Source organism: Geotrypetes seraphini, chromosome 4 (assembly GCF_902459505.1).
Source record: "Geotrypetes seraphini chromosome 4, aGeoSer1.1, whole genome shotgun sequence".
Taxonomy (NCBI): domain Eukaryota; kingdom Metazoa; phylum Chordata; class Amphibia; order Gymnophiona; family Dermophiidae; genus Geotrypetes; species Geotrypetes seraphini.
In genome coordinates this window covers 319387080-319408080 of record NC_047087.1, presented here as the reverse complement: position 1 = coordinate 319408080, position 21001 = coordinate 319387080, and the positions used below count along the sequence as shown (strand labels likewise).

The following is a 21001-nucleotide window of genomic DNA, read 5'->3' as shown; positions in this document are numbered from 1 at the left end:
TTTATTTTATTTTAGCAGTTCACACTCATAACAGTCTGCAGTTTATATCTAGTGGAGGTGTTTAGCACATTGGAAGTTGGGTTTTTTTTAGCCCTTATCTACATTGCGCAGTTGCAGCTTTCCAGCTCTCATCTACACACCGATAGTTTATTTTTATTTTTACATGTTTATTTGTGATTTTTCAATCCCTATGCATATCTTCAGCAAACCTATATTCACAACAGTTAAACTGGACATTTCCAGGAGGGCACATGACATTGGAGAATACAGATTGAGGGTATAGACTTAATAACATTGGAAGATAAGTCAGGTTACATTACATTACATAGCAAGTAGTCTGTTTCCATACGTTGGTAGATAGTCGGTTTTGGTAGGATAATTTAGGTTTCAGGTAGCTTTCTTTGCCTTTCGTTTTTTTTTTGTTTTTTTTTATTGGTCGATTGAGGGTATGGTGCCAGGGAGTGAGCAGAGCCTCTGTGAGCAGACGACCTCTGTACATCTGCAATCGAGGTTTTTAGTCCTTATTCACACTTTAGCAGCTTGATATTGGAGTGTTGGAAGGTTTCTGCTTAGTTTTGTTTAAGGACTCGTTTTTTAACAAGCCAGAAAATCGCGTTGGTCAGGCGGTTTAAGGACTTAGAAGTCACCACGTCTCAGCAGCGGTATGTAAGTTTCTCTTGAGAATAATGCATCTTGTAACCTGTGGAAGCCCTAAAATGTATCATTTTTTGCCAGTGTGGGTTTGTTATAAGCATTTACTCACACGAGGCATGTTTATGTCTATTTTAGAATCTTCAGCTGCATGTCACAACAGAAATTTGTTTCCACCTTGAACTTGATATAGGAACCTATTAAGAGTAATCATATTCAGGTCCCCTGAAGCAGGGATCGAAACGGGGCCGTGTGGGACCCCCTGAATCCTGCATACAAGCTAAGTAAATTGCTCAGAAGTTGCCACAGGTGCAGTGACATTCGCAATTTGAAATGCAGTACCTTGTTTGGACACAATCTTTTTGAAGTTTTTAGAGATGAGTTTTCATATATACCTTTGAAGGAAGTGATCAAAGATTTTTTTAAAAGGACCATGACTGGAAGGTAAACTCTTTTTCCAAGGGAGGTCTCACAACCTTCCCTTCAGAGTTTCGTATCTCTGAGCTTTTTTATGAATCTGTTTGATCACCCTTCATAGGTTAGTTACCTATACAGGCCAGTTTTCTCCGGTGTTTTTTGCATCCATCTTTGGCATTAACTTAATATTCAATTTTTGTGCTTTCTTTTCAAAATCTACATTTCCATGTCTTACCTTCCCTTCTATCTCTTTCTTCTTCTGTCCCTATTTCTCTCCCTCCCTCCCTCCCTCCTTCCTTTCCCCTGGTCTGGCATCTGTCTCCTTCCCTCCCCCAACTTTTTATTTCTTTCACACTGCCCCCTTCTTTCTTTAACTCTCTCTCCATGCCCCATTTCTTTCTTTTTTTATTTCTCCATGCCCACTCTTTCTTTCTGTCTTTCTCTCTCCATGCCCCTTTCTGTCTGTGTCCTGTCTCCCTTCTTTCTTTCTGTCTCCCTGTCCCCCCCCTTTCTTTCTTTATTTCTCCCTGCCCTCCCCCAAGCCACCACTATTGGGGAACAGGCCGCCACCGCCGCAATTGGGGAACAGGCCAGCGCTGAGGTCTTAGCTCTCCCTGCTTATCTTCCCCAGTGCGGAGCCGACCAATTCTCGCCACCCGACGTCAATTCTAACGTCGGAGAGGAAGTTCCGGGCCAGCCAGGCAGCGATTGGCTAGCCCAGAACTTCCTCCCCGACGTTAGAATTGATGTCGGGTGGTGAGAATTGGTTGGCTCCAAGCTGGGGAAGATAAGCAGGGAGAGCTAAGACCTCGGTGCTGGCATGTTCCCCGATTGCAGTGGCTTGGGGGAGGGCAGTGAGAAGGGAAGGGAAGCAGATTGAGGACCCCTGCTTTAGGCGGCCATGAGCCATTTGCCGACATTCCCTCCAGAGAGACTTCTGCAAGTCCAATTACAGCAGTCGCGGTCTGTATGCGAGTGTCCTCTCCACCATCGGAAAACTTGTGAAGTGGAGAGGACAGATCGCGGGCCGCAAAATTGTCCCTGGGGGGCCGCATCTGGCCCACAGGCCGCGTGTTTGAGACCACTGGTTTGGATGTAAGATGTTCATTTTTTCTATGAACTCAGATACTTGATTAAATACCACCTTCTCAGTCAACTTTGCCAAAAAGGGGATATTTGCAATTGGCCTATAATTGGATTTTTCCTCAGAACTAATTTTTTTATCCTTTTTTTTAAAAAAAATTCTTTATTCATTTTTAAATCTTACATAAAGTGTACAAATTATAAAACATATGAATTAAATAGATCACTTGTATTTCTTACTAGAATAACATCAAAAATATAAATTTATACCCATCCCCCATCCTTTCCTTTAACACGTAATCAAAAATATACAAATATAAGTATTATTTTCGATTAAATAAATCTAAAGTAACTTTTAAAACACCCCCTCCCCCATTTGCAAATAAACTTTCAACAGAAAATGGCATCTATTCATTACAGTAAGATGTCAATGGCCCCCAGATCTTTTTAAATTTATTATAATTCCCATTTTGAATAGCAATTATGCTTTCCATTTTATAAATGTGACACAATGAATTCCACCAAAAGTTATAATTTAATCTACTGTAGTTCTTCCAATTACTAGTAATATGCTGAATGGCGACTCCTGTCATAATCAATAAGTTTATTGTTGTTTGACGAAATCTGACTCCTTGTTCTCATTGACATACCAAATAAAATCATGTCATATGATAGTGCTACATGATTCTCTAATAAACAATTAATTTGGGACCAAATTGATTTCCAAAAGGCCATGATAAAGGGACAATAGAATAATAAATGATCTAGAATCCCTACTTCAAGTTTAGTGCCAGCATCTATAAGACTTTCTAACTTTTGTAATCGAACTGGGGTCCAAAAAGCTCTATGCAACAAAAAGAACCAAGTTTGTCTCATAGATGCTGACACTGTACACCTCATCCTCCAAGACCAAATTCATGGCCATTGAGACGCAGAAATTTGATGCTTAATCTTAATGCTCCAAATATCTCTGAGGCCAGTCTTTGTTTTTTTATTTATAAATCCTGTTATCAATTTATACCACTGTGTGGCTTGGTGTCCCAAGAAGTCCGCCTGAAAGCATAAGAATTCCAGACTATATTGATTATTAAGATTCTTCCATTCAGGGAACCCCTCCTGAATAGCCTGCTTCAGTTGCAACCATTTAAAACTTTGTGTTTTATTAAGACCATATTTTTGCTGCAACTGTGAAAAATCAAGCAATTTACCATTCGAAATAACATCTTCTAAAACCCTTATACCTGCAATAATTCAATGCTTCCAGACGATTTTAAATCTGCCAATTTGAATCTTGGAGTTAAGCCAAATGGATTGATTTGTTGATTTATGTATTGGGTTAGGTGTTAAATTGCTGACATAATGCAAAGTTTTCCACGTATCCATTAATATTCTATTATCTTTATATTTTCTAGGCATCTTAATACTGAGAACATGACATAAATGTAAAGGGAACATGAGTCGCCATTCCAAATATAACCAATCAGGGATATTTTCCATGAGCTCTGGGAGGACCCAATACATACCCTGGCTTGATGATACCTATAAAAATTTGGGAAATTTACCCCACCCTCCATAATTGATTTTTGTAGAGATACTAAAGCAATTCTAGGTCTTTTGCCCAGCCAAACAAATTTTGTAAGAATACCATTACATTTTTTATAAAAGGATCCTTGGAAAAAAATTGGTATCATACTCATTTGGTAACAAACCACAGACAATATCATCATTTTAATAGCTTGAACCCTCCCCCACCAGGAAAGATGTAAAGAACTCCATTGCTCACACATTTCTGTTACTTTCTTTAATAAAAGTTTTTCATTCTCTTTTATTGTGTCCAGATATATTATTTTAGAAATAGAAGAAGGAGGACATGAAGAAGATTAACCGTCTTAAAGTTATATTATTATTGAGCTTTTGTTAAGTCTAAAGAGAGTCTATTGCTTTTCAAGGATGTTTCTGGTCTGAGTTTATTTATTTGTGTTCTTTTCAGTATTTTTTCTTTTGAATGAAGGTCATGGTATGATGATGGAAGGATGTCATAAATGTTATGTGTCATTTGTTTACTGGGTTCTTTTTAAGATTTGGTTGGATATTATTAATTGAGGCAGTGGATTTAATGAATTAGAGGAAATTGAGTATGAATTTAAGAATTTGAAGCATGGTGTCTCGATTTTATAAGATTTATGTTTATGAAATGTGATTTCATTAACTGTATAATTGATTTGTTTATTTTATTTTATTTTTAAAATAATGAGTTATGGAGCAATTATATTAAATGTGATTGATTGATAATATAATTATAATGGGAGTAAAGGATAGTATATGAGGGTAATTAATTGATTTTTGAATTAAGAATTGATCAAATATAAAGGTTTATGAATTTTACTTTATTAGGAGTATTTAATTTTTTAATTAAATGAATTAAGATAAGGCTATTTTAAAAACAAATATATTTATATTATTATGATAAAGATTAAATGTTTTAAACGTTGCCTGGGGGGAGTGTAGGGGTTACATATCCTATGTGCGTTACAAGTGTTACCAATTGGTGGGAGGGATGGGGATGGAGGGGGGGTTAATAATATGCTTAATGATAAATTTTGGGAATAAAGGGAATGGATATTTAATCTATTTATTATTAGAAATTAAGATAGTGCTGGTGTCTAATCATTCTATAATAATTAAAAATGTATATTATTATTGGAATAGATTTTTAGTTGAATGATGGTTAAATTTTTTTCATTAAATGTAAATGGCCTCAATCATATGATCAAGAAAAAGAAAATGTTAGATTTCCTTAAAAAGCAGAACTCTGATGTATATTTCATTCAAGAGACACACTTGTCATTTAATGAATCTAGGAAGCTGGAAGGAGGATGGATTTCAAAATGTTTTTTTGCTCCAGCAAATGGAAAAAAGGCGGGGGATGCTATATTAATAAGTAAGAAATGTATAGCAAATTTTCAGATGGTTGCTGCTGACCCGTTGGGAAGGTGGGTGCATGTCAAAATGAGCATGGGAAATAATACCCTTGATTTGTTTAATCTATATGCTCCTAATTCAAATCAAATGGAGTTTTTTAAAAGTATACAACAATTATTATTACCACTGGCTGCTTCCAATTTGGTAGTGGCTGGAGATTTCAATGCTGTAATGGACCCGATTGTAGATAAAAGTCCAAGAAAATTATAAAATCATTAGGGTTAGATAATTTTGCTCAATCTTGTGATTTAATAGATATATGGCGTATTCTTCATTTTAATGATCAGGAATTTTCTTTTTGTTCACAAGTTCATAAGTCTTTTTCAAGAATTGATTATATATTTGTTTCAAATAAATTAGCTCAGAAAGTGACTAAAGCCTTCATAGATCCTATCATTTTATCTGATCATGGTGGTGTTTGGATTGAATTTCAATTAGATGAACAAGTTGAGGTAAAGCTGATTTGGAGATTTGATAATACTTTGATTGCAGATTTAAATTTTCTTGAAGAGTTCAAATCAAAAATGATTGAGTTTTTTCAATTTAATGATTCTGGTGATATTAATAGTGAGGTGTTATGGGATGCATTTAAAGCAACAATGAGAGGTCATATCTCATATTCAGCGCATGTTAGAAAAAAACTAAAAAACAATTTTATGATTTGGAAAAAAATTAAAATTTTAGAAAATAAGTTAATTAATAAATGGGAACAAAGTACATTACAAATTTTGTTAAAAGCTAAAGCCAAATATAATGAATTATCTTCAAAGCTTGTTAGGAATGATATGTTTTATCAGCAAGCTCAGTATTATGGAAATTCAAACAAGGCTGGGAAATTATTAGCAAATTATCTTAAGGCAAAAAAAAGGAAAACAAAGATTGTTGTAATAAAAGATAACAAAGGAGAATCATATACTAAAAATGAGCATATTTTACAACAATTTTTGGCTTTCTATAAGGAATTATATTCTTCAGAGACTTATAGAAACAAAGAACAAGATGGTAGGCAATTTTTAAACTGAATTACTGGACCACAAATTCCTGAGCATATAAAAGGAAGTTTAGAAGAACCTATATCTCTAAAAGAATTAGAAACAGCATTGAGGTCTCTTAGAGCTGGATCCGCTCCAGGTGGTGATGGATATACAGCAGAATTTTATAAATCATTTCAAATTAACCTTTTACCACATTTGTTAAAGTTATATCAATATCAACTGACTAAAGGTTGTATTTCAGGTACTATGGCAGATTCGTTGGTTATTGTTTTGCCGAAGCCAAACAGAGATCCTACTTTGGTTTCAGACTACAGGCCTATTTCATTAATAAATGTGGATGGGAAAATTATTGCTAAATTATTGGCTTTAAGATTGGCAAAAGCTCTCCCTTTTAATATTGATACTCATCAAACAGGATTTGTTGCAAGGAGACATTCTTCTCATAATACTAGATTGGCTTTTCATACCTTAAATTTAACAAAAAATATGAATGATCCAACTTTCTTGGTCTCTCTAGATGCAGAAAAGGCATTTGATAGAGTTGAGTGGAATTTTATGTATCAAGCATTAGAATGGTTTGGGGTGTTATCTGGTTTTATTCAAATGATTCAGACGCTGTATAGCTCTCCTGGTGCAAGATTATACATTAATAATAGTTTATCAGATAGATTTGAATTGCGTAGGGGGGTTAGACAGGGTTGTCCCTTATCTCCATTGCTCTTTGATGTTGTTTTGGAGACCCTGTTAATTGCTATTAATCAGGCAAGGGAGATACAGGGTATTCCTTATTCGAATTGGAATATAAACTCTCTGCTTATGCGGATGATATTCTGTTTTATTTGAAAAATCCAGAGACCACCATTCCATGCTTACTTGAATGGATAGAGAGATTTGGAAAGTTTTCAGGATATAAGATTAATTGGAGTAAGTCTGAAGTTCTCCCGCTTTGTTCATTGTGTCAAGGGACTATTTGATTCTTTTTCCTTTAGCTGGAAAGATGAGGGTTTAAAGTATTTAGGTATCTTTATTAAAAACAATATTGAAGATACAGTAAAGGAGAATGAAAAACTTTTATTGGAAAAAGTAACAGAAATGTGTGAAAAATGGAATCCGTTGCATTTATCATGATGGGGGAGAGTTCAAACTATAAAAATGATGATATTGCCTGTAGTTTGCTACCAAATGAGTATGATACCATTTTTTTTTCAGGGGTCCTTCTATAAAAAATTGAATGGTATTCTTACGAAATTTGTTTGGTTGGGTAAAAGACCAAGAATTGCATTAGTATCTTTACAAAAATCAATTTCGGAGGGAGGGATAAATTTTCCAAATTTTTATAGGTATCATCAAGCCTATATTCTACGTCAGGGTATGTATTGGATCCTCCCAGAGCTCATGGAGAATGTCCCAGACTGGTTATATTTAGAATGGCGACTCCTGTTTCCTATACATCTGGTGCATTTGATTAGTATAAAAATATCTAGAAGATATAAAAAGAATAAAATATTGGTTGATACCTGGAAAACTTTACGTTATATTAGTAATTTCACACCTATTCCAATTTCTAAATCATTACATCAATCCATTTGGCTGAACTCCAAAATTAAAATTGGCGGATGTCAATTCGGCTGGAAGCAATGGGTTAGTGGAGGTATTCGTACTTTGAATGATATTATTTTAAATGGGTCGATGCTTAGTTTTTCACAATTGCAACATAAATATGGTTTAAATAAGACACAAAATTTTAGATGGTTGCAGTTGAAGCAAGCTATTCAGGAGGGGTTCCCTGAATGGAAGAATCTTAATAATCAATATAGTTTAGAATTCCTTTGCTTTCAGGTGGATTTCTTGGGTCACCAAGCCGCACAGTGGTATAAATTACTTAATGAATATCTGAATAAAAAAAAGAAAATTGGGTTGAGGGATATTTGGAGCATTGAGATCAAGCACCAAATTTCTGCAATCTCAATGGCCACAAATTTGGTCTTGGAGATTAAAGTCTACAATGTCGGCATCTATGAAGCAAACATGGTTGTTTTTATTGCATAGAGTGTTTTGGACCCCAGTTTGTTTACAAAAAGTAGATACTTCTAGGTCTAATAGATGCTGGCATTGTAATAAGGATGCAGGGACTTTAGATCATTTAATTTATTTCTGTCCTTGCATTAATGCCTTTTGGAAATCAATTTGGCCCCAAATTAATTTGCCATTAGAAAACTTTGTTGCCTTGTCATATGATACAATTTTATTTGGTACTTCAATGAGGTTTAAAAGTCAAATTTCAATGTCTAACAATAAATTACTATTAATATTGACAGGAGATGCCATTCAACACATCACTAGGAATTGGAAAGACTATACAAGACTCAATTATACCTTTTGGTGGAGTTCAGTATGTTATATGTATAAGATGGAAATAGTTCTTACTTTACAGAATGGGAATTATGATAGGTTTAGAAAGATATGGGGGCCATTGATTGAATATTCAAATGATTAGACACCTTTAAATACTTGAAATTTTATAATAAGAAGGGATATAATACATATATGAATGAATTTTATTGATATAGTGAGGGCTGGGAGGATGGGATGGGGGTAATTTAAAGTATTTAAGATTTATGGTTAAGAATGTACAAGTGATTTTGTATAGTATAAGATATCATATTGTATACTTGTTAATTGAAGTGAAAATGAATATAGAATTAAAAAAAAAAAAAAGAATCTCCATACAGACCTGCTATAATCTTTCTCATCAAACTGAAATTCAATCCATACACCACCATGATCAGATAAAATGATAGGATCTTGAAGAGTATAGTTTTTATTTCTTTTCTGAAAATATTGTAGTCTGGGGTGGTTATCAGTAGGTTGGAGATTTGGTTATCTAGTTTTGCGGCTTGAGTGGTTAGGAGGCCATCGAATTGTTTTGTTCGTTTTACTTCTTTGATCGGGGGAGGTGTGAATGGGGAGTGCGTTTTTCTATGTCTGGTTGAGGTTGCTTGGATGAGGCGGTTGTTTAGGTAGGATGGGCTGTTTCCGTTTAGGGTTTTAAATAACATGCAGTAGAATTTAAATAGTATTCTTTCTTGGATTAGTAGCCAGTGTGAGTTGATGTAAGCTTCTGTGATATGATCATGTTTCCTCAATGAATAGATGAGTCTCAGAGTTGTATTTTGGATTGTTTGTAGTTGCTTGATCATAGTAGCAAGGCAGGGGAGTTAGAGGATGTTGTAGTAGTCTAGCAGTCCTAGGATTAGGGATTGCACTATAAGCTGGAATTGTGTTCTTTCAAATAATTTCCGGACTTGTCTCAGATTTCTCATAATTGCGAAGGATTTCTATATTGTTTTATTTATAAATTGCGGTTGCATGATACAGCATCTGTCTATTGTCATTCCTAGTAGTTTTATGGTGGTTTGGATGGGATAGTTGATTGAGTTGAGTTCTAAACTGGTTATGGTTGGAACTTTGTCATTTTCGAGGAGGATGAATTTAGTTTTGTCTGGGTCGAGTTTCAGTTTGTGATCTTTCATCCAGGTCGTAACTGTTTCTAGTGTTTGATGTAGTATATTTGTCATGGTGGTCTTTGGCTGATCATATGGTATGAGAATGGTAATGTCATCCTCATAACTTTAGGTTATGAGAGAGGCAGTGTATAGGTTGAAGAGAGTAGGGGATAGTGGGGATCCCTGTGGTACGCCGCAGGGGTTGGACCAAGGTTCAGATTTTTCTTTTTCTGATTTTACTCTGTATGTTCTGGATTTTAAGGAAGCCTTCAAACCACGAGTATACTTTATCTGAGATACCTATTACGTCCAAGATTTGCAGAAGGATGTTATGGTCAACTAGGTCAAATGCTGCAGTCAGGTCCAGTTGTAAGAGAAGCATTTTTTTTTCCTGTGCTAAGATGTTGTCTGGCTGTGTCCATAAGGGAGCCTAATAATGTCTCTGTGCTGAAGTTGGTTCTGAAGCCAGATTGCGTAGGGGTGGAGTAAGTTATGATCATCTAGATAGTTGGTGAGGAGTTTGGCTACTAGGCCTTCTGTAAGTTTGACATATAGCGGTATTGAGGCAATAGGTCTGAAGTTGGATGGTTGGTCTGTTGGTCTTTTTGGATTGGGGTGATGATGATTTCGCTGAGGTCAGCAGGGAAAATGCCATCTGTGAGCGTGGTTTGTATCCATTGCAGAAGTAGAGTACGGAATTTTACACTGGAGGTAGTAAGGAAATATGATGGGCAGTGGTTGAGGTCACAGGAGGCATGGCTGTATTTTTTTGTAAATTAGAAGCAGCTAGTGGGAGTAACAATTGTAAGGTTTTAAAAAATTCATTTTGGTTTGAATTAGGTGCATACACATTAAACAATGCCAGGGTATTATTTCCCATACTCATATCAACATATATCCATCTTCTCAATGGATCAAAATCTATCATTTGAAAAGAAGCTGTGCATTTTTTACTTATTAAGATGGCTACCCCCGCTTTTTTCCCGACTGCAGGGGCAAAAAAACAATGTTTCACCCAATCCCCTTCCAATTTCTTTGATTCTACAGCAGATAAGTGCGTCTCTTGTATATAATATATGTCAGCCTTTTGTTTTTTTCAAAAAGGTAAGCAATTTTTCCTTTTTACTTGATGATTGAAGCCATTAACATTAAGTGAAAAGATTTTAACCTCCAGTGTAAATTTTATCATCAAAATATCTGATCCAATAAAAGTAGGTAATTTTAATTAATAAGATATGAACAAACACCATTTTCCAAATTTTCCCATTCTGAATATTACACCTAATCTAATCTAATCTAAACCTTAAGTTTATATACCGCATCATCTCCATGAGTATGGAGCTCGACATGGTTTACAAGAACTTAAAATAGTGGGTAGAGAAGAAGAAAAAGGATTACATGAACTTATGTGTAGAAGGGGGAGAGAAAGGGGGGAAGGATAGAGTTACAATTTGCTGAAAAGCCAGTTTTTCAGTTGTTTGCGGAATAACTGAAGGGAGCTCAGGTTCCGCAACGGGGTGGTGAGGTCATTCCAAAGACCTGTGATTTTGAAGAGAAGGGATTTACCCAGTTTGCCTGCATAGTGGATGCCGTGTGGAGAGGGGAAGGCTAGTTTATGCCTTTGGGCAGTTCTGGAGGAGTCGGGACTGGAGGAGTTGAAAGACAGTGGGATAAGAGGAGGGAGGATTCCGTGAATGATCTTGAAAGCCAGGCAGGAACATTTGAAATGGATTCTGGAGATTATTGGGAGCCAGTGAAGTTTGGCAAGGAGTGGGGAGGCATGGTCAGATTTGCGTTTTGAGAAGATCAGTTTGGCTGCAGTATTCTGGATTAGCTGGAGTCTTAGAATACTTTTTTTTGATAGATTTAAGTAGATGGCGTTGCAGTAATCTAGTTTGGAGAGGATGATGGATTGGACAAGGATGGCAAAGTGTTGTTGGCTGAAGTAGGATCTAGCTTTCCTCAGCATGTGAAGGCTGAAAAAGCATGATTTTGCCAAGGAGTTGAGGTGGTCATTGAGGGAGAGAGAGGAATCGATAGTGATACCAAGGACCTTGCATGAGAATTTGAGCTGTAGTGTATCGCCTGTGGGTAGTGCGAAAAGTGTGGGCAGGTGTTCGAATTTTGGGCCGAGCCAGAGTAGTTTTGTTTTTGATTCGTTTAGTTTCATCTGTACCGAGAGGGACCAGGCACGGAGTCTCATTATGCAAGCTGTAATGTTTTCGTGGAGGTTGGTGAGGTTCTGGTCAGTCTCAAGGAGGACAAGGATGTCATCTGCATGAGTGTAGATTGTTTCCAGGGGGGATAGTTGAAAGAGTTTCAGGGAGGACATGTAGATGTTAAAGAGAATAGGGGAAAGGGGTGATCCTTGAGGGACACCGCAAGATGGAGTCCAAGGAGTGGACATGGTGCCATTTGTGTTGACGGTGTAGGAACGGGAGCGTAAGAAGTTTGAGAACCACATTAGGACGGTGGAGTCGATTCCAATCTCGGAAAGTTGGTAAAGTAGTATGTCGTGGTGGACGACATCAAAAGCAGCAGAAAGATCGAATTGTAATAGGACAGCGAATTTGTTACGCGAGTGTAGTTGTTGTACCTTTGAAATTAGGGAAACTAGGAGGGATTCAGTGCTAAAGCAGGGTCTGAAGCCATGTTGGTGGGGGTGAAGAATGGAGAATCTCTTGAGATAGGAGGAGAGCTGGGTAGCAACTATGGTTTCCAGAAGTTTGGTAAGTAGAGGGATATTTGCTATGGGACGGTAGTTTGATGGTAGGGAGGGGTCGAGATCGGCTTTTTTCAGAATAGGTGACAAGGCAATGTGGCCCATTTTTGTGGAGAACAAGCCTGATAGTAGAGCAGAGTTAATGAGTCTCGTAAGGGAGGAGATGGCCTGTGCAGGAATGTTTTCATAAAGGTGGGATGGGAAAGGATCTAAGATGCATTTGCAGGATTTCAGTCTGAGACAGAGTTTAGAGATCTGGGGTTCAGATATGGGTTCAAATGTCGTCCAGGATCTATCCGCTGGGATAGGGTTTAAGTCATTGGGAGGAAGAGAATTGTAAGAGACTGCTGAGGGGAAAGAGCTCCTTATGGTGGAAATCTTTTCCTTGAAAAATTTGGCTAAGTCGTTTGCGGAAGAAGGGGAGAGGGGAGAGGTGGAGTCGTTTTTTGAGGTTAAGTTTCGGCATATGTAGAACAGAGTACTATTTTGATTTTTTGATCTGGTGATTTTATCTCCATAGAAATTCTTTCTTGCTTTTTTTAGTATTGTGTTATAGCACTTGATGTTGTCTCGCCAGGATTGTTTGTCTGAGGGGGATTCCGATTTTTTCCATTTCCGTTCCAGGGCTTGACAATTCTGTTTTAGTTCCCTGTGGTATGGAAGGTACCAGGGGGATTTGTGGGAGTGGGAGATAGATTTTGTAGATAAAGGGGCCAGAGCGTGGTAGGTAGTCCCGGAAAGAGTAACCCAATTACGCCAGTTGGACTCTGGGTCTGTGTGTTTAGGAGAAGTGATGGGAGATTTCAACTATCCCGGGATAGACTGGAGCCTTGGAAACTCAAACTGCGCTAGGGAAACAGAATTCCTGGAGGCCGTGAGAGACTGCTTCATGGAACAGCTTGTCATGGAATCAACGCGAGGGGATGCCACTCTTGACCTAATCCTAAATGGGCTAGGGGGACCTGCAAAGGAAGTGGTGGTAGGAGGACCACTGGGAAACAGCGACCACGACATGATCCGGTACAAATTAGAGGTAGGAACATCCAAAGTGATGAGAACCACAGCAACGGCGTTAAATTTCAAGAAAGGGAACTACGATGCTATGAGAGCAATAGTGAGAAAGAAACTAAAAAAAAAAGGCTCAATACGAATGGAGACCGTAGAGAAAGCTTGGTCCCTATTCAAAGACACGGTGCAAGAAGCACAAAACCTGTACATCCCCAGGTTAAGGAAAGGATGCAAAAAAAATCGAACAAAGGACCCGGTATGGATAACAAATGAAGTGAAGAAGGCGATAGGTGACAAGAAGAAATCTCTCCGAAAATGGAAAAAGGACCAAACCGAGGAAAACAGGAAGGAACATAAAACATACCAGAAAAACTGTCACCGAGTGATTAGGAAAGCAAAAAGAGAATACGAAGAGAGGCTGGCTGGGGAAGCAAAAAACTTCAAAACGTTCTTCAGATACGTTAAAGGGAGGCAACCGGCGAGGGAGGAAGTAGGACCGTTGGATGATGGAGACAGAAAGGGAGTGGTAAAGGAGGAAAAAGAGGTAGCTGACAGGTTGAACAAATTCTTCTCGTCGGTCTTCACAAGCGAGGACACATCCTATATACCAGAACCCGAAGAGACCATAAGTGGAGATCGAGAAGAAGAAAAACTGGCGCAAATAGAGATAAGCCATGAGGATGTCCTCCAGCAGATAGATAGACTGAAAAGCGACAAATCGCCGGGCCCGGATGGAATCCACCCAAGGATTCTAAAAGAGCTAAGAAACGAAATAGCGGAAACACTCCGACAAATTTTTGACCTATCCTTGAAAACGGGGCAGATCCCAGAGGACTGGAAAATAGCTAACGTCACACCTATTTTTAAAAAGGGATCAAGGGGTGACCCCGGAAACTACAGGCCGGTGAGCTTGACTTCAGTTCCAGGCAAGATGATGGAAGCACTGATAAAGGACAGCATCTGTGAGCACATGGAAACAAACGGACAACTGAAAGAGAGCCAACATGGCTTTTGCAGGGGAAGGTCGTGCCAAACAAACTTACTGCACTTCTTTGAAGGTATAAACAGAGAGTTGGACAAAGGGGAACCCATAGACATCATTTACCTCGACTTCCAGAAAGCCTTTGACAAGGTGCCCCATGAGCGACTACTTAGGAAACTGCAAAACCACGGGGTGGAAGGGGATATATACAGATGGATTAAACACTGGTTGGCAGGCAGAAAACAAAGGGTTGGGGTGAAGGGACAATACTCAGGCTGGCGGAGTGTCACGAGCGGTGTTCCACAGGGGTCTGTGCTCGGACCGCTGCTGTTCAATGTGTTTATAAACGACCTGGAAACGGGGACGAAGTGTGAGGTCATAAAATTTGCAGATGACACCAAACTCTGCAGCAGGGTTAGGACCGCGGAGGAATGCGAAGACCTACAAAGGGACCTAAACAAACTGGAAGAGTGGGCAAACAAATGGCAAATGAGATTTAATACAGAGAAATGCAAGGTCATGCATATAGGAAAAAAGAACCCGATGTTCAGTTACAAAATGGGGGGATCAGTGCTAGGGGAAAGCAACCTTGAGAAGGACTTGGGTGTGCTAGTGGATACAACAATGAAATCAACGGCACAATGTGCAGCGGCCTCAAAGAAAGCAAATAGAATGTTGGGTATTATTAAGAAGGGTATCACAACCAGGACAAAGGAAGTCATCATGCCACTGTATCGAGCGATGGTGCGCCCGCACCTGGAGTACTGTGTCCAGTATTGGTCGCCGTACCTCAAGAAGGACATGGCGATGCTTGAGAGGGTCCAGAGAAGAGCGACGAAAATGATAAAAGGCATGGAAAACCTTTCATATGCAGACAGGTTAGAAAGGCTGGGGCTCTTCTCCCTGGAAAAGCGGAGACTCAGAGGAGACATGATAGTGACTTTCAAGATCATGAGAGGTATCGAGAAGGTAGACAGAAATAGATTCTTCAGACTAATGGGGCCCACAAGTACAAGGGGGCACTCGGAGAAGCTAAAAGGGACAGGTTTAGAACCAATGCTAGGAAGTTCTTTTTCACTCAGAGGGTGGTGGACACATGGAACACACTGCCAGAGGCTGTGATAGGACAGAGTACACTCCAGGGTTTTAAAGAAGGATTAGATAAATTCCTGAAAGATAGGGGTATTGAGGGATACAGATAGAGGTAGAGATGGGATATAGAGAGAGTTTAGATAGAGACCAAGGGGATTTAAGGGTTCAGATGATCACCGTACAGGTCATGGGCCTGATGGGCCGCCGCGGGTGCGGACTGCTGGGCGCAATGGACCTCTGGTCTGACTCAGCAGAGGCAACTTCTTATGTTCTTATGTTCTTAAGGGGGAAGTTGGTTAAGAAATTGGGTCCAGAACAATTCGCTCGTGATTTTTTTGCGGTAGGTGATAGATTTTGTGGGCTGGGGTGGAGTATCTAGATGAGACATGAAGATGGGGAGGCAGAAAGAGCCTAGAAGGTGGTCAGACCACGGGACAAGGTCCCAGCGGGCCTCTTCGGCAGAAGTTTTGTGCTCAGTCAGGTCGAGGAAGCTGATGATGTCTAATGTATGTCCTTTATCATGGGTAGGTGTGGGTGGAGGAGTGGTGAAGCCAAGGGAGGTGAGGAAGTCTTTGAATTCAGTTGTGTCCTTGCTGGTGTTATCGTCAAGGTGGAGGTTAATATCTCCTATGATCAGTAGTCTCTGGAATTTTAGGAAGACTCTTGTTATAGTCTCTAGGACAAGTTCAGAGGATTTATTCCAGGGGATAGGAGGGCGGTAAAGAAGCAAGATGCCTAGTGGGTGGGGGTGGAGTTCGTCTTTAACTGAAGCTAGTAAGAATTCTAGAAAGGGCGAGTTCGTCTTTAACTGAAGCTAGTAAGAATTCTATAGAGGTATGGCTGCCCTTTTCAAGGAGCTGAACATTGAAGAATGATTTGTAAAGCAGAGCCAGGCCTCCTCCTTTCCTGTTGATTCTGGGTGAGAAGAGGCCATGGTAGCCAGGGGGGCAGAGTTCGTTTTGTGTGAAAGTATCGTCTTTTCCGATCCATGATTCTGTGATACACACGAAACCCGGATCGGAGTCATCGAGTAGGTCTTTTATTATTTGGGTCTTGTTGCGGACTGATCTGGCGTTACAGTAGAGTGTGGGGACAGGGGTGAGAGAGACAGAGGTGAGGTTGGGTAGGTTGGCTGGAGGGACAGGCTTTAAGGAGGAGTGATTTCTTCCTCTGTGTTTTTTGTTGTGATGAGTTCTAGTGTGTGGATTCTGAGGCCTGGGCAGGTGTTGTTTGAGATTGTGGAGTCGGGGAGGTTGGGGGGGAGAGATTTTTGGCAGTGGGAGGTATTGGTGAAAGAGCAGAGAAGTAGAAGGAGGAGCCAGGAGGGTGGCTTCATGGTGGGAGCAAGGAGAGATAGTGAGAGAGGGTTTGGGCAGAGCTTGTCAGGCAGGAGGTGGGAGAGATTAGTGCTGCTAGTAAGATGCAGGCTGAGGAGGGGCTAGGCTGTATAAGAGGTAGTAGTGATGGGCAGAGCAGGCTAAGTAAGTGGTGGTAGAGCTAGACATGCGATGAATATGCGATAACAGTAGAGGAGTAGCACAGGCTATATATGCAGTGTCAGGCTAAGGTATGCAGTAGCTGGTTTTACATGCGGTTATATTTATAACAAGTGGTGACAGGTTGTGGTAAAAATGTAACATGCAGTGGTAGGTTAAAAATAAGTAGTAGCAGGTTGTAAATGCAGCTATACAGGTAACAAGTAGTAGCAGGTTGTACATGAAGTAATCAGTGTTTGTTTTAGCAGGCAATAGGTGCAGAAATATATCAGATGCAGATTGTAACAGAAAAAAAAAGGTCTGTGCAGGGATTTTGAGAAAAAAAAAGCTCCGTGGGAGAGCTGGATGTCAGGACTCTGAGCACTGCCGAACTGCAGTCTCACCCGGAGGAGTCCTTCTCTTGAAACAGTCCTAGAGGGGGGGGGGGGGTTTGGTGGGGCTCCGTGGAGGAGCTGGCCCCGAAATTGAAGACAAAAGCTGCCGATTGCAGCTGAAGGAAGCCTGTAAAGCTTCTGTGCTGGAGCTTTGAAAAAAAAGCTCCGTGGGAGAGCTGGATGTCAGGACTCTGAGCACTGCCGAATCTAGCTATTTCTCCCTCATACCATTTAAATCATCCCCCCTCCCTTACCCTCCCTATATAATAACCGTGAAAACTTGGAACCGCACATAGTAGGTCAGGTAACTAAAAAAAAAAAAACAACAAAAAACCCTACAGACCACAATTATACATCAATTTTATATTAATTCATCATACCTATAGTTTTAAAATTTTGCCTAAAAACATATATTCCCAATTAATAGTTTCTTGACTTTTGTTACCCACTAATTCCCATCAACATAGAAGAAAAAATGGATTGGGATGAAAAAACAATAGGAATCAATATTAATCATAAATAACCATCTAAATCAATATTTCAGTATTAAAATATATTTCATAACCATTCCTATATTGTCACATGTTTCCCTGACATAAATAATTAATAATTAAATGAATAATAATCTCCATATGCTAAATATATTATTATCACTAAGCTCTATTACAGTTATTAATTCATTAAATGAACTAATTTAATCATAGGATCTAAATATTACTAATACAAGCAACCCTGGAAATATAAATCTAATATCAACTTAATATTAAGGTTATTCATACGTTCCTGATGTCTCCGTCTATGATCTTAATCATGCAAACTATAAACCTGAACCTGGGGAAAGCATACAACAAGTAAGCAGCAGTGTCTCCTTTGTCCTTCAACATTTATCGAATGAGAAGATGTCAGTCAGTCAACTGTGAGAGAGATCGGTGTACTTAATACAGCCAAAGCAACAGTTTCCCTGGCAGCTTTTAATTCTTCTGAAGTTGATACTTAAATTCTCTTTATCTTTCTGTTTGTCTATGAATACTTTCAATCCTTTTTGCAGTAGATGTGTGAGCCGAATTGTTTCGCTTGACCAAGTCTGAAACTTCTTGTATTCTCTCAGAACTCCAAAACCAGCGTATTCCACTCTTGTCACTGCGGTATCATACCCGCTAGCCATCCAAGCTGCTGTAAACATTGTATGCTTCCGAAAATTGATCCTCCTGAGGATGTTAGAAGCAATTTAGCAAGTCTGCAGCAACCAATCTCCTATCAATGCATTCCTCTCCAAGAATAACAGTCACTTCTCCAAGACTTGAAGGAATCAATCCCAACATCTCAGTTCAGAATTTCACACTTTGCCAGGAAGCCTTCCAAAGTCGACTGCAAATCTGTAAGATTGACCAGATTTAAAGCTCAGCGATGCACAGTAGTTTTTACAATGAGCACATAGTTCTAATAAAAACTACGTCTGGAGTCTCACATCCTTCTCAACGTGCATATTGACAAAAAGCTTCCGAAGACAGGGAACGTCCTCTCTTCTATAAATACATCAGGATACTCTTCTTCGTTTCAGATGAGAATTCATAGAAATTACAGACAGTATTGTAGTCTTTATAAATGCCAATTTTCAGCTAATTCGCTTTTGTTCCAGTTTCCTCCATGTTAATATAGCGCTTAAGAATGAAAAGGGGGATTGAATCAGCTTGAGAGCCCTTGGTATTAATGGTTTTTATAAGGGCTTCAATCTCCATAAGACTTGGTAAATTAAATTGTGAGCATTTTGAAGATAATGATAATCTTGGATCGGTTTGGTCCTGATCTAGTATGGAATGCAGATTCATAGTGAGATTTTTCCTAATATTATCAACCTTGTCTATAAAATAGGTTGCAAGTTTCTGGGCAGCGGGGAGGGTATTAATTATTTGATTTTGTTTTTTGGTAACTGATTTTAAAATAGAGTAAAGCGCAGAGACGCAGCAAGGTGTATCATTTAGAGGCTGCACTCTTGTTAGAGCTAATTAATGTGGCATGTGAGATGAGATCAGGCTTGCCTTCCAAGTTTGCTGAAATAGGATACGTTGTCTGGATACAGTGTCTCAGTTGGAGCTACCTATAATGTTAGCTCGCTGGAAGGTCATAGGATGACCGTAATTCATCAAAGGTCCTCCAACGCTTGTTTGTGACCAAGTCCTGTAAAGTCCAAATTTTACAGTTTTGCCACATTGTCCAATGCAGGGTGTTATACTCACAGATCATGGGAGTGTGGGGCGCAGTGGTTAGAGCTACAGCCTTAGCACCCTGAGGTTTGGGTTCAAATCCCTCACTGCTCCTTGTGACCCTAGGCAAGTTACTTAATTCCCTCATTGCCCCAAGTACACTAGATAGAGTTTGAGCCTACCGGGACAGATAGGGAAATATGATAAAGTACCTGAATGTAAACCACTTAGGATATAAGTGTATATAAATAAATAAATGTGCTGGGAAAATGGTGCTGCTGATGCTTGCTTCAGCTCCTCACAGGTGTAGCTGTTCTATGAGAGGCCCTCTGCTTCCAGTCACTCAGTCAGTTCGCTGAGATCTTCAGGTTGCCATTTGGACCTTCGTGGAACGACTCAACCTTCCCAGACCTCACAAAAAAATAAAAGGGGGGGGGGAGGAGAGAGATGAAACGTAGCTGGCACCATGAAGGAATGCTATTAGTGCCTAAATAGCCTTCACTCCAGCCACTGACCAAGTCAAAGGTGCAAGCAAACTCCAGGGGAATGGCCCTGGACTCCACTAATCTTAAGCAAGCTGGCTGAAACAGGTCCCCCGAAGGATACACCTGCCAGCTACAGATTTAAAATCTGCATATCTCCACACAGGCAGCGCAGATCCTTTTCAAAAGGGATCGATGATTTCATGAAAAAGACCTTGACTAGAGCAAAAAAACACAAAACTATCACAAAATAAAAAAAGAAATAAATTGAGCAGATCAGAAGACACCTTTCATGGTCACCTTCAGAAAGAGAAACTGAAGAGGGAAGCAGATTCCTGAGAGGAGGAGGTTTCAAAAGATGTGACTGATACCTTTCTGCAGTATGCTTGTGAGAATGGACAGAGTACCCTAAGGTTCAGCATACCATTCCTACTGCACTGGAAATAAGGGCCAAGGAATTTCTTCCAGAGGAAATGATAAAAGAGACATGGGTGCTTAACAGCTGAATGGGAGATAGCAGTTAAAAGCAGCCTCTAAAAAGTGGGCTCTTAGCCTAGATTTGAAGAGTGCTAGAGACTGAGCTTGTTGTACCGATTCAGGCAGTCGGTTCCAGACACTTTACCAGACTTATAGTAATACTAGAGTCACTGCCCCCTCCCATTGGACCTTTGCATTGCATCATGATGCAATACCAAGTACTCCCTTCCCCTAAGATCAAACTAACAGGTTGTGGTCCAGTACAAGCACAATAGCTAAGATGTTTAGTTTGCTAAGAATCACATAACAGGCATGCAATATTTCTTCATATTTTGGAGATCCAGTGTATAAAAATATATCTAATATATATTTATTTTTATGATAACCTGAGAGCCAGAAATGTTAGGAGAGGCTCCAGCATGGCGATAGGAGGCACATTGCTAACAGTAAAAGAAACAATTTATAGTAAGAAAAGCAAATGCTTAACAGAACCAATACAATACCCCTGTTCATGGCAGAGAATGACAACT

The 21001-nt window shown here is 39.4% G+C and overlaps 1 protein-coding gene across 4 annotated transcripts in view; it reads right to left on the bottom strand.

Moving 5' to 3' along the window:
* The window catches only part of GRK5 (G protein-coupled receptor kinase 5), a 331566-nt gene that overhangs the window by 11612 nt on the left and 298953 nt on the right, over positions 1 to 21001 (bottom strand). The gene's annotated exons all lie outside the window — the stretch shown is intronic.